The 13,574-nt window shown below is 42.1% G+C and overlaps 1 long non-coding RNA gene across 1 annotated transcript; it reads left to right on the forward strand.

Moving 5' to 3' along the window:
* The first annotated feature begins 409 nt into the window (after positions 1-409).
* Positions 410-11,634, forward strand: LOC131487678 (uncharacterized). Its single transcript, XR_009249880.1, has 3 exons — positions 410-661; positions 6,766-6,923; positions 10,236-11,634. It is a non-coding gene; the product is annotated as an uncharacterized LOC131487678 (long non-coding RNA).
* The last annotated feature ends 1,940 nt before the right edge of the window (positions 11,635-13,574 follow it).

The raw sequence follows: 13,574 nt of genomic DNA on the forward strand, positions 1-13,574 counted from the left end.
GATCTGGAAGCGCAATTACCCTGCTGCGCAGTGGGGCTCGCTGGATCTGGCGCGCTCCCCTGTGGTTGGAGGATCCCCAAACAACCGCCAGGCCAACCCCGCCCCTGGGATCCCGCCAGGTCCCGGAGAGGTGCCTAAAAAGCAGTACGAGAGCCGCCCGCCCACCAACCTCCGGGCGGCAAAGAGAGGGAAATTGGATGAGCTTCTCCCCGGGCTTGAGTCCCCGCTCCCAGGCACTGTTTGATACCATCACCCCTCTGCCGGGGCCTTTCAGATGTCAAGCTAGGCTCCCGCGTCGCTGAAAGCCCTGCGCCCTCCGGTCCCGGTCTGTTTCCCCACTTCTCCCGGACCAAGGGATTGGCGCCGGCCAGCAGGTGGCGCTGGCGGCGCTCGTCCCGGCGCTGCGGTCCGCCCAGTGCCGCCCGGGGAACCGCGGTCCTGGACGCCGGGCGCCGGCGCCTCCCGGACTCCTGCGGCGCCACGCTGGCGGAAGCCTGCAGCGCCAGGGCCGCGGCCAGGAGCTCCCCCCACCCCGACCCCCCAAGAGCCGGGCGCTTAAAGTCGCCCATCGGTGTAACAGCCGGGCTGCGTTACCTCCGCGGCGTCCTCGCAAAAAGGCTCGGCTCACCGCCTGAAAGGCCGAAGCCGGGAGTTTTATGAGGTGGGAGGGGGCAGCCTGGCCTTGTGCGCCGGGGGTGGGGTGGGTGCCGCAGCGGGGGCCCGGCGCCTCCACCGGGGGCGGCCTTGACGCCCGGGCCCGCGGACACCTGCGCGCAAACCCGAGCCCCAGCGGGAAACTGCGCCCTGGAAAGCAGGTTACCTGGATTCTGGTTTCCCCGCTGTCGTTTCCCTTAGCTTCCCGAGTCTACCACAGACCCCGGCCCTGTTTTGGGGCGCCACTGGGTTAACTGGGGAGATTCAGGACGGGTCTGACTTGAACACTGACGGGGAAGGAGCATCATCTCTTCGTCAGCACGAAGGTTATCAGACCTCAAAGGAAGGGGAAGGGACATTCTCTCGGTAATGGGAGACCCCTCCCTTCCTCAGGGACGCCCCGCCCCCAGTCCCATCGGGCACCGTGAGGGGCCCCCCCAAGCATACCTACGGTCACCTCAGCCCCAGCGTTAGAGCTCTCTGTCCACACCCTCTTGTAAATAGCTGCCCCTTAGCCACCTGTGAGCCTAGGGGTGTGCTTACCTGGGGGCAGTCTGTATGGAGGGCCGGGGTCGCTGTGGCTAGAAGAGCCCAGAGCCTGGCAGTGGGGTTCCTGCAGTTTGGACAGGGAATTCCAGGGTCTTAAGCGGCCAGTGGGGTGGGGTGGGGAGACACAGGGTGGGGGAGCACATCCCTTAGTCCCAGGATTTCTTACCCAGTGGGAAGGATGGGGAGTCTAGTGGACAGCCGGGCTCTGGAAAGTGTGGGTCTCTTGCTGGGTTTCCCATCTCAAGTCTTTCTTACCTGAATGTTTCCTCTGCCCCACCCCCATCCCACCCTATATTTCGTTTTTCTCTCATTCCTCCATCCTTCCTGGTAGCTGCCGTCTCCTGTGTCTCATTTCTGCCTCCCCATCTCATGCCTGCCTCCTTGCCTATCTCCCTGGTGGGCTCCATTTCTTCTCTTCCCTTAGTCACATTGAGCATGTCCAAAATCACCCTAACAAAATTCCAATCTTACTTAACACCTGCTGTGAGACAAAGACTGTCATAAATGCTTTACGTAGATTAATTAATCCCCATACAAACTCTATGCTGTAAACACTGGTATCACCTTTGTTTTTAAGACGGGGAAACTGAGGCTGCCAGGGATTAGATCTTTGCCAAAGGTCACACACAACTGTTAGAGCTGGAGCATGAACCCAGGCCATCTGGCTCCTTGGTCTGGTCCCTTAACCACGGCATCCTGCTGTTTCTCTGCTGGGTTTCTTTTTTCACTTTTGGATCTAAGGCATCAGAAACTTCATGTGGATTCTAGTGATCTTGAAGTGAGTTTCACTTCCCCTCTGGATTCTGTGGTCTCTGTAACTTCGCGGTCTTATTTCTAACCCATGTTGCTTCGAGTTTTTATTTTACTCTAGCATTTGTGAAGCCCCTATTTGAACTTTCCAGTCTTGTCTCAGATGCTTTCCAAGGAATTAAGAGAATAGGAAGGCTGGGCAGTGCCCTTGTGCAGTCAGAATGTCAGTGGCAGGAAAACCAGTGAGTGGTTGGGACCCAAAGAAAAGGCGAATCTGTGGCCACCAGGGTCCGCTCCCAATCTGGCTTCCCTCTCCAGGTTTGTCCTGCAGTTCCCACTGTCAACAGCCTGGCTTTGATTTTGTTGCAGATGGCTCCTTATATTCACTTTCTATCCAGTGTTTTCTCTCTCTTTGTGGATTGGAGCCCCAGGTGTGCCCAACCTTATCTATGAGTCGGTCCTAGCCATAGAACACCCAGGAGAGAGGTTCTCAGGCCAGATGAGGGCCAACAGGAGGTCAGAGTTCAGGGACTATTTAATGAAGTCAAATATATCCTTACTGAATCCTATCTCTGTGGGGAAACATGGACCCCTGGAAGAAGAAGTCAGTGTGGGTCTTGGAAAGGAGGTTTGGCAACATATGTCGGCTGGCCATGTTCTGCTCTTGTTATCTCAATGTGGATGGTAGGTTCTATCTTTGGACCAACTGAGTTCTGCAGTCTTCGCCCTCCAGTGGCACCCACTAGTGAGTGCAAAACTGCAGGGAAGCCCTGGAGGCCGAGGTCCCCCTAAATGCTGGGGGGATTATATATATTATATATATATGTATATATATATATATATATATATATATATATATATACACACACACACAAAATAAATATATATATATAGTATATATATTGTATATATGTATTTATTGTACATATATATATATATATATTTGTACAGTAAAAAGTTAACAAAAGAGAGAGGGTAGCCTAATTAACTTCCTCCTCTATTCCCTCCCCTCCCTCCTCTCCTACTCACTCATTATCCTCCCTTGCAATCTGGCGTTCATGCCCACCCCCAAAGGTCACCAGGTCCAGTGGTCCCTGCCAGACCCTGCTTCTTCACTAGACACTGTCACCGTGCTCTCCTGACATTCCCTCCTGGATGTTCCTGCTTCTCCTCTGCTTGGTGGGTCTTGCCGTGACTCTTATCTCTACCTGGAATGTCCTTTCTTTCCTTCTCTGCCCACTAAGCTAACGTTCTGCCTCCTTGTTAAGACCTAACTCAGTTAACACCTCCTCCTGAAATCCTTCCCCACTTTCCCCAATTCTGCATGCTCTGCACTTACTTGACTTGTTTGGGAGTAACTTTGGAGTAGAACTTTTCTCATTCAACAAATAAATGCTCATTATGAGCCAAGTACTGGGGCTACTTTCTGCCCTATATTTGTTATTGGTAATATTTAGTTTTTCTGTTTGAGCAGCAAAGAACATAGACTCGCTCAGTATTTTACTTTAGGAACATAGGATTGTGTAATGGGAGTTTCTTTCCACCTTGTCATTTAACAATTTGTCTTCTTCTGTGAATAGAAAATATTAATGGATTTATGACCATTGTTTCTAAGCAAAGCACACCAGAGGTCCTGTTCCCCTTTTCTAGCAAGATGCTTTTAACTGCACTGAAGACTTGTAAAGCTCCCTCACCATCCTCAACCCCCACTTAAAGTTCTTTTGTTCACGGAATCTGCTGGCCCATCCCTAATTTTAGGGAGAGGCTTTCCCCTTTGATGTTTTGCCTGGGCCCAGCCCCTCCCTCATTCCCACCCCCACCCTTTACCCCCCTGTAGCGCCAGTGGTCTTAGTCGTGAGGAGACCAAGTACAACTCTGCCCTGTGTCCTGGGATTAGTGATGGAAATCCTGAACTCCTTGTCTGACTTGCTGGAGTGAGGGGCCTTTCTGTAGAAGTTGAATTGTAGGTTGTATCCCCCTCCCGTGTTTTTCCACCAGCAATATGAATGAGCAACACCAGATTGGGCCCCAAGAATGTTTTTACAATTGGAATTTTCCTCCTTTGGCAGAAGTTTGAAAGCAAAGAGAACAAAATCTAGGTAGAGTTGGGTTCGGAGTAGCCACCTACGATTATTACGGTTGGGCACCACACTCCTCGTCCACAGGGCTCCATTCACATCAGATGTCTTTATTATTCTGCAAAATTTAGTGTGTTTATTAATATTGCTTATCGCAAAGATGGGTGACTTGTATGTTTATTACAATTTGCCAGCAGATGGCAGTCAAGTGTCTTGTTTGAAGAGGATTAATGTATTTTGTTCAGCTTCCACGCACAAAGGAAAAATGAGTCAGTAATCAAAACCAACAGATCTAATGTCATCTAAAAATATTTCTGCTTCTAAACAAGAAACTGCTTTTCTAATTGATAGGCTGATAGGTGAGTATTTAAAGACAAATCCCATTGATATTAGTGCACCAGCGAATTTAATGTTTCACCTTGTATCACATCATCTGCTGTTTTATTTGCTGTACTCAAAAGGCATTGCTGAGTTCCCAACGTAAATCTACGAGGACTTTCACAACTATATGAATCACCATCAAGCTACACATGCTCAAATAATCTACAAAATAAATGATATACACATAAGATAGAGATTACTATTTAACGATCTGGTAATTACATAATAGCGATTGCTTATTGTTATGGATATCCTGTTAGTAAGAATATTCACTTGATAGTATTTAGCAGCTTGATAGCTGTGTATTTTGTATGTTATATACATGTAAGTTCTAAAATAAAACTCACTATTGATTTTTTGCTCAGATACTATGAAAGAGTTTTAAAAATTAATTTCAGAATCAGAAAACAGAAGAAAATCACAAAGAATAGTTTAGATCATTGAATACATTTTTGGAAAAGATGGACTAGGGGGAGGGGGGACAAAGACTGGTGGGTTAGGATGTGAATTTACTATCAGTATTTATGCCAAGCTTAACTGGTTAGTTTTGAAGAAAAATGGAAGCGAAAAAGAAAACATTAAACTGGATATTGCCTATCCAGGTACATGGCTATGTAATTTGAGTATTTTAAAACTTTGAATATTAACAATAATGTAGTTACAATTTGTCTATCTTACATAAGGAATTTAATTTTTCATTAAATTTATTTTCATTAAATTTCATCAAGTTTTCATCAGATTTTGTCAAATTTAACAAATTAGCACTGGTAGGAAGTTTTCGGAAATTATGTACTTATAAATTCTAACTAATGATCAAAAACTCCATATTATTCTATCTCAGTGATTTCCGTATTTTATTTATATTACAAATTCTTCAGAGATGGAAAAAAATATCAACTGAGTAATGAAAGTGTGCACAAGGATTGGCAGGTACATATCACATATAACTAATAAACGGAAGATAAAATGCATTTCAACAATAGTGTTAAGAATTCAAAGTTGAAATATGGTTTAGGGATAGTATATTGAGAGAGATGCAGGCAAAGATACTATTCAAATGAGAAGCCATACTGGGAGCACATACTTTTGGTAAGGCAACATCTAGAGAAATCATCCAGGAAACTACAAGTACTTTGATGAGAATTGTCTTTCTTTGGCAGAAATGATACAAAATTTTATAACACAATGGCACATTGATTAACATATAACGTGGGGCACCTGTGTGGCTCAGTTGGTTAAGTGTCTGATTCTTGATTTCAGCTCAGGTCATGATCACATGGTTCATGAGTGTGAGCCCCAGGTCAGGCTCTGCACTGTCGGCGCGGAGCCTGCTTGGGATTCTCTGCCTCCCCCTCTCTCTCTGCCCTTCCCCTGCTTGCACTCTCTCTCAAAAATAAATAAACATTTTTTAAAAAGCAAATAATGGGGGCGCCTGGGTGGCTCAGTCGGTTAAGCGGTTTCAGATTCTGTGTCTCCCTCTCTCTGACCCTCCCCCGTTCATGCTCTGTCTCTCTCTGTCTCAAAAATAAATAAACGTTAAAAAAATTTTAAAAAAAAAGCAAATAATGTTACACGTTTTTTAGGGCAGGAAACATAAAACCAAACTATTAAAATTATTGTAGATGCAATGAATATGTTACTTTTGAAAAAGGTATGAAATGCAAATATTACTTGATTATTTTAGGTACAACTGGCAAAAGCCATGTAGAACAGATAATATTGCTAGATTTGTGGATTTCCAAAAAGTAAATATACGAATATTTGGACAAAGGGGTTATCCAGTAGATGACAAAACAAAAGAAAGCATATATGTATTTTCCAAAGACTATTTATAAAGCCTGATTCCAAAGAGAAATTGGATATAGCAATGCCGCAAGTATGCAGAGAGAACATAATGGCTCCTACAGAAGATCCTCAGTATTTTCTAGGGCATTGTATATTGTTTGTTCTGCATCTTCTTTACATTTGGTATTGAATGATGCAGGAAAAATTTATTTTGACAGCACTGGATTTTTTATATCATCCAAGATATCATATAATTACTCTTTCTGCTTCAACCAAATGTTGGCGTATATTGAAAATGCATTTATGGAACATAAAACTTAAAATCATTGTTGAAAAGGAGATGGGGAAACTGAGTAGACGCCATCTTGCTACTAAAACTTAATTAGGGGGAGTATGCAGTGCGTATTGATGATATGCATAAAAGCGTAGATTCTAAAAATACAAATCAGAAATGTACTTTTGAAAATATCCTCTTTAAGATGCATTACTCAGGACTAATTTAGAGTGAAGATCAAATTAATGTTACAGTAATCCCTCCTTATCCTTGGTTTTACTTTCTGTGTTTCAGTTCCCTATAGTCAGCTGTGACCTGGAAGCATATGACCCTCCTTCCAACTCATCATGAGGTCAACAGTAGCTTCATGCTGCATCACAACGCCTACGTCATTCACCTCACTTCATCTCATCACTAGGCATTTATCATCTCATATTATCACAAAAGGAAGGGTAAGTACAGTTAATTCAGTAAGATAGAGAGAGAGAGACCAGTCACATAACTTTTAGTATAGAATATCGTTACAATCGTTCTATTTTATTGTTAGTTATTAATCTCTTAATTGTGCCTAACTAATAAATTAAACTTTATTTTAAGTATGTATGTAAGGAAAAAACATAGTGTATACAGGGTTCAGTATTGTGGCTTCAGGCATCCACTGGAAGGTCTTGGAACACATCCCCTTGGGGATAATGGAAACTACTTATTACATAAGCAAAATTAGCCAGGAACCCAAAGTCAATGAATATCAATCCCTTGAAAGCAGATAATAAGCTAAGAGGACATTCAAGAAAAGTTAATTTATGATAATTACAGAAAGATATTGATGTTAAATAGATGGCAGTTTCTTCACAATGACCCCAGCTTCTCCAATGTAAAAATATCAGAGAAGGGAGGAAGATTCATTTCAAATGTTATTTCCATAATCAATCCACCTATAGTCCAAAATCTGTTTCTTTTTTTTTCTTTTTAATTTTTTTATGTTTACTTATTTTTGAGAGAGAGGGAGAGACAGAACGTGAGCGGGGGATGGGCAGAGAGAGAAGGAGACACCGAATCCAAAGCAGGCTCCAGGCTCTGAGCTGTCAGCACAGAGCCTGACGCGGGGCTCGAACCCACAAACCGTGAGATAATGACCTGACCCAAAGTTGGACGCTTAACTGACTGAGCCACCCAGGTGCCCCTCTTTTGTTTCCTATATTGGTAACAATAACATTAACAAGAAAGGCGTATACTGCTGAAGAATGTCATTTTTTTTCAGGATGCTAGATTAGTACTTCTCAAATTTTTATGTGCATACAGAGCACCCGGGGATCTTATGAACATACAAATTCTGATTCAGTAATTTTGGGGTAAGACCTGAGATTCTGCATTTCCGACAAGCTCCTGATGCCCTGATCTTGGGTGTTTAGAGCAGCAAGGTTCTATATATCGTATATGATTTGAAGAATTACTATCAATATGAAGTACCAAAGCTGGGTGAACATGTACAACTGAAATTGACTGATGAACATATTAAGGAATTTTAGACATTCCTCATCAACGTATAAAGAACTAACAACCTAAAACTGTCCTTCTAGAATGCAAACTGGTACAGTCACTCTAGAAAACAGTGTGGAGGTTCCTCAAAAAATTAAAAATAGAACTGCCCTATGACTCAGCAATTGTACTACTAGGTATTTATCCAAAGGATACAAAAATGCTGATTCAAAGGGGCACATGCACTCCAACGTTTATAGAAGCACTACTGATAATAGCCAAAGTATGGAAAGAGCCCAAATGTCCATTGACTGATGAATGGATAAAGAAGATGTGGTATATATACACAATGGAGTATTACTCGGCGATCAAAAAGAATGACATCTTGCCATTTTCAACAACGTGGATGAAACTAGAGTGTATTATGCTAAACGAAATAAGTCAGTTAGAGAAAGACAAATATCATATGATTTTACTCATAAGAAACAAAACAGATCAACACAGGGGAAGGGAAGCAAAAATAAGATAAAAACAGAGAGAGAGACAAACCATAAGAGACTCTTAAATACAGAAAACAAACTGAGGGTTGCTGGCAGGGGGTTCAGTGGGGGGATGGGCTAAATGGGTGATGGGCAGTAAGGAGGACACTTGTTGGGATGAGCACTGGGTGTTATATGTAAGAGATGAATCACTAGATTCTATTCCTGAAAACATTATTACACTGTATGTTAACTAAACTTGGATTTAAATTAAAATTTTTTAATAAAAAAAAGAAAAGAAATAAATAAAATAAAATTGTGCTTTTAACACAATCTCTTTGGGGCTTCTGGGTGGCTCAGTCAGTTGAGTGTCCAACTCTTTATTTTGGCTCAGGTCATGATCTCAGGGTCATGAGATCAAGCCCTGCTATAGACTCTGTACTGAGCGTGGAATCTGCCTAGGATTCTCTCTCTCTTCTCTCTCTGCCCCTGCCCGCTCATGCTCTCTCTCTCAAAATAAATAAATACACATTAAAAAAAAAACTACTATCTCCCAGTAAAATATTGCAGTGTTTTTGTGGCAATAACTTACTTGATCCATTTCCAAATAAGTGAAATTTTCAAGGTACAATTAATTTTGCCAAATATCAATATCGGTGAATAATGTGGCATCTCAAAATTAAGTATGTTAGAACCAACGTAAAGTTCACAATGCAGTACGAAAAACTACCAATCTGACGATCATTTCTATAAAATATGAGCTATACAAAAAGTAATCATTGAAACTGTCAAGAACAATTATTTCTACCAAGGAGAGATGTCTATTTTATGACAAATTATTGGACCCAAATGACTTTATGCTTCTAATATTATAAACATTTGAATTTTCTATTATTTTAAGGTGAATCATTTACTTGTATAATTTATATAGAATAACTTTTTCTTTAGTAATTGTTATTGTTGAGAAGCAATTAATATATAACTTTTTTAGAAAAAGTAAACTCTAGGGGCGCCTGGGTGGCTCAGTCGGTTGTGTCCGACATTGGCTCAGGTCATGATCTTGCGGTCTATGAGTTCGAGCCCCACGTCGGGCTCTGTGCTGACAGCTCAGAGCCTGGAGCCTGCTTCAGATTCTGTGTCCCCCTCTCTCTCTGCCCCTCCCCTGCTCATGCTCTGTCTCTCTCTGTCAAAAATAAAATAAACATTAAAAAAAAATTTTTTTTAAAAGAAAAAGTAAACTCTACCCCCAACACGGGACTCGAACTCACAACCCTGAGATCAAGAGTCACTTGCTTGGGGTGCCCAGGTGGCTCAGTTGGTTAAACGGCCAACTCTTCGTTTTGGCTCAGATCATGATCTCACTGTTCTTGAGATAGAGCCTTGCATCAGGCTCCTCAATGACAGTGTGGAACCTGCTCGGATTCTCTCTCTCTCTCTCTCTCTCTTTCTCACACAAAAATAAATAAATAAACAAAAAAAAAAAGAGTTGCAAGAGTCACATGCTCTACTGACTAAGCCAATCAGGCGCCCTTTAATATAACTTTACTTGAAGAAGGGGTAGCTTTTTCAAATTTGTGTAAAATGCTGTATGAGCTGGTGGTGGCCCTGCTTTGGAGAGTGTACTTGATAAGGAATAAAATGACCTGTGAGACACATTTGCCTGGTGTCACGGTTTTGGTAGCCTGAGATTCCTGTTTTGTGAGATTAAAAGAATCAAAATATAATCTGGCTCCCACATAGATTGTTATAAGGATAACCCAAGGTACTTAGGAAAACAGGATTCTTGACCATGAGCCTGTCTCCCAGATACCCAGGAAGACTGACGACCAAGATCTCATGGGAAAACAGAAATTGTGAGCCTCCAAGGCAGAACGCGGGAATGCAAAACTAGCCCAGGGCCTAAGGCAGCTCCACCTACCAAGTTCTTGATTGCTTTTTCAGCAGACCACACTTCCGCTAGGCAAGTAACTCATCCTTTCCCTCTCTCCTTCCTCTTTCTCTTCTGCTTTTGCTATTTTTTCCTGTATGGGTCAATTCGGGGAGAGAATCTGACTGGACTAATATGGCCACTGTTGGTCCTGCGGCACAGCTTAACTAGAACCCCAGATTTGTGCTTAGAGAGCCCCCTTGTGGCCGCTCTCCTATGTAGGAGGCTTACGGGCGGACTGGGTAGTGAACCTTTTGGAAATAGTCCTTTTGTTTAAAAAAACATCCTTGATCAAAATTTCCTCTATAAACACCATTTGTTTTCCTGAACATAAAAGCAATACCTGTTTGTTTTAGAAAATTTAGGAAACTATGGAGAAGAAAAAAATTAAAATGATCACTTAATTTTGGTGTATTTTTTTTGAGTTAAATATGCATGTATATATGCATACCTACATGCATATATGAAACATGTACAAGATTTAGAATGATACACATTACATTCCTTTAAATTTGTGGTGTAAGATTTTTCCTAAGTCACACACACAAGAAGATCTTCAAAAACACCCTTGCTAATGGCTTCCTCATCTTCCAACAAGAGATGAGCCGTCATCGGCTGCTTCACCATTGTAGGACAGTTGTTAATTTTAGCCAGACTTTCTCTGTATGAAAATGTAGGCAAGGCGGCTGTGGGGGACGGTTCAGTGTGCTGTGATTCGGGGCTCTCACCCCCAGGCCTGACTGAGGTGACAGAGCTGGCTTCTGTGTCCAGGCCAGCCCTGGCAGTCCGGACTCCCATCTGCAGGAACAGAAGCTCAAAGAGGGAGAAGACCTGGCCTGGGGATTTTTTCGCACACGTTTATGGGAGGGAGTTGGTGGTAAAGGGTTACAGGATTAGAGAGCTAAGCTGAAGGGCCGCACCTGGAGGCAGTCCTGCGCACGGAATTTACAACAGGAGCCTGGGAGTCGTATAAATGAGTAATGCTTCATGATGCTCTTTTCCAAGCGAGCTGCAAAAATTGGCAGGGGCCCTTCAGTGTGCTGTCGATGTGTCTGGAATTCAAATAATTTGATTCTGAGATACAATGACAATGGGAAGCAAGGCATTACCTTGAGAGAATGATGGCCGAGACAGCCGCTGCGACCAATATTCATGGAAGATGCTGTACTAACAACTGTTCTCCATTTGCCGTCCTCCCTGAAATCTCTATCATGCCTCATTGCTGTTGCTATTGCCCTGACTCAAGGGCATTAAATTAAAAAGTAATGTAGCTGGTAATCCTTTTTTTTTTTTCCTTTCCCTAGTCCAGGCAGTGAAGAATGGGGAACGTGAAATAAAAACCTTCACTGAAATTGATATGTCTCTTTAAAAAAATGATGCTGACATTAGACACAGCTCAGAAGAGCGCATTTGAATATCAGGTGGCAGTACAACGTATAGCAGAACTTGCTGCCGCTTCTTCTGAATTTGTCTTTGTTGGCTGAACACGTTAATATTTTTCCAAGGTGTAATAGCTGGGAGGATTCCGTCAGAAATAACAGGAGATCTAGTGAGCCGGGTCCCATTACCTTTCAGATCACAAGGCATCTGGCTTTTGCCAGTTGTCATTTCCATCAGGGGAAATGATAAGCAGTTTTGGACTTTATTTGCCCAAATATAGTGCTCACACTACCTCTTGTGTGTAAAGTGTTTGGCTTTTCTGAAGCACTTAAAAAAAAAAAAAAAAAAAAAAAAAAAAAGCCTTTTTATCCATGGCATAGCATTCTGGAAAAGAACCCTGGACAGGGACTGTGAGCTACGGGTCATGATTTCTGGTTTGCCATTGTGGCTTTCTTTCTCTGGATTTCCTTTCATCCATCTAGAAAAGTCTTTCCTTCCATGTCCCCAGTTCCCTGATTCTGCTATCTCATTTGACTACTTATTACTAATAGTAGGATTGACAGTTCCCAGATATCTTGACTCCACATTTGCTACAAAAATCACACTCCTTTAAGGGGTGCCTGGGTGGCTCCGTGGGTTGAGCCTCTGACTTCCGCTCGGCTCATGATCTCATGGCTTGTGAGTTAGAGCCCTGCATTGGACTCTGTGCTAACAGCCTGCTTTGGATTCTGTGTCTCCCTCTCTCTCTGCCCCTCCTTTGCTTGTGCTCTCTCTCTCTCTCTCTCTCAAAAATAAACATTAAAAAAACAATTTTTTAAAAAACAAACAAAAATCACACTCCTTTAAGATAAATTTGGCAAATTGAACATTTTGACTTTTTGTTAATCCAATAATTAGTTCTTAGAATATGAACATGTAAATAATAATTGTGACCATTTACATAGCATTTACTATGTGACAGGTACTGTTCTGTTTTATTTTTACAACAAATCCTGTGATGTAGGTACATGGGAATTATTCCAATTTTATAATTGTAAGAAATAATTTTAAATATATCTTGTTTCTGCTATAGAAGTACATCAGACAGTCAGAAAGGAATAATGAATGGATAAAAATTTATCAATATGTTGTGTTTGGCTTCTTTCACTTAAAGCAATGCTTTTGAAAAAATAAATAAAGCAATGCTTTTGAGATCCATTTACACTGCATATATCAGTAACTACTTATTGCTGAGTTGTCTCCCATTATATATCTTCTTTAGCTAGTGTCTATTCAAATCTTTTTCCCATTTTAGTTGAGTTGTCCTGTATTTTTGAGTGGTAAGAATTCTTTATATATTCAGGATACAAGTCCTTTATCAGATACATGTTTTGTAAGTATTTTCTCCCAGTTTGTACCTTGCCTTTTCATTTTATTTATTTATTTATTTATTTATTTATTTATTTATTAAAAACATTTTTTTTTTTAGTGTTTATTTATTATTGACAGAGAGAGGGAGAGAGACAGAGCACGAATGGGAGAGGGGCAGAGAGAGAGAGAGGGAGACACAGAGTCTGAAACAGGCTCCAGGCTCTGAGCTGTCAGCACGGAGCCCGACACCGGGCTCGAACCCACGAACTGTGAGATCATGACCTGAGCCGAAGTCGTACGCTCAACCGACTGAGGCACTCAGGTGCCCCTTCGTTTTATTTTTTAATGTTTATTTATTTTTGAGAGAGAGAGAGAGAGAGAGAGAGAGAGCGAGCACGAACCAGGAAGGGGCAGAGAGAGAGAGAGAGGGAGACATAGAATATGAAGCTAGTTCCAGGCTCTGAGCTGTCAGCATAGAGCCTGATGTG

Source organism: Neofelis nebulosa, chromosome 10 (genome assembly GCF_028018385.1).
Source record: "Neofelis nebulosa isolate mNeoNeb1 chromosome 10, mNeoNeb1.pri, whole genome shotgun sequence".
Taxonomy (NCBI): Eukaryota; Metazoa; Chordata; class Mammalia; order Carnivora; family Felidae; genus Neofelis; species Neofelis nebulosa.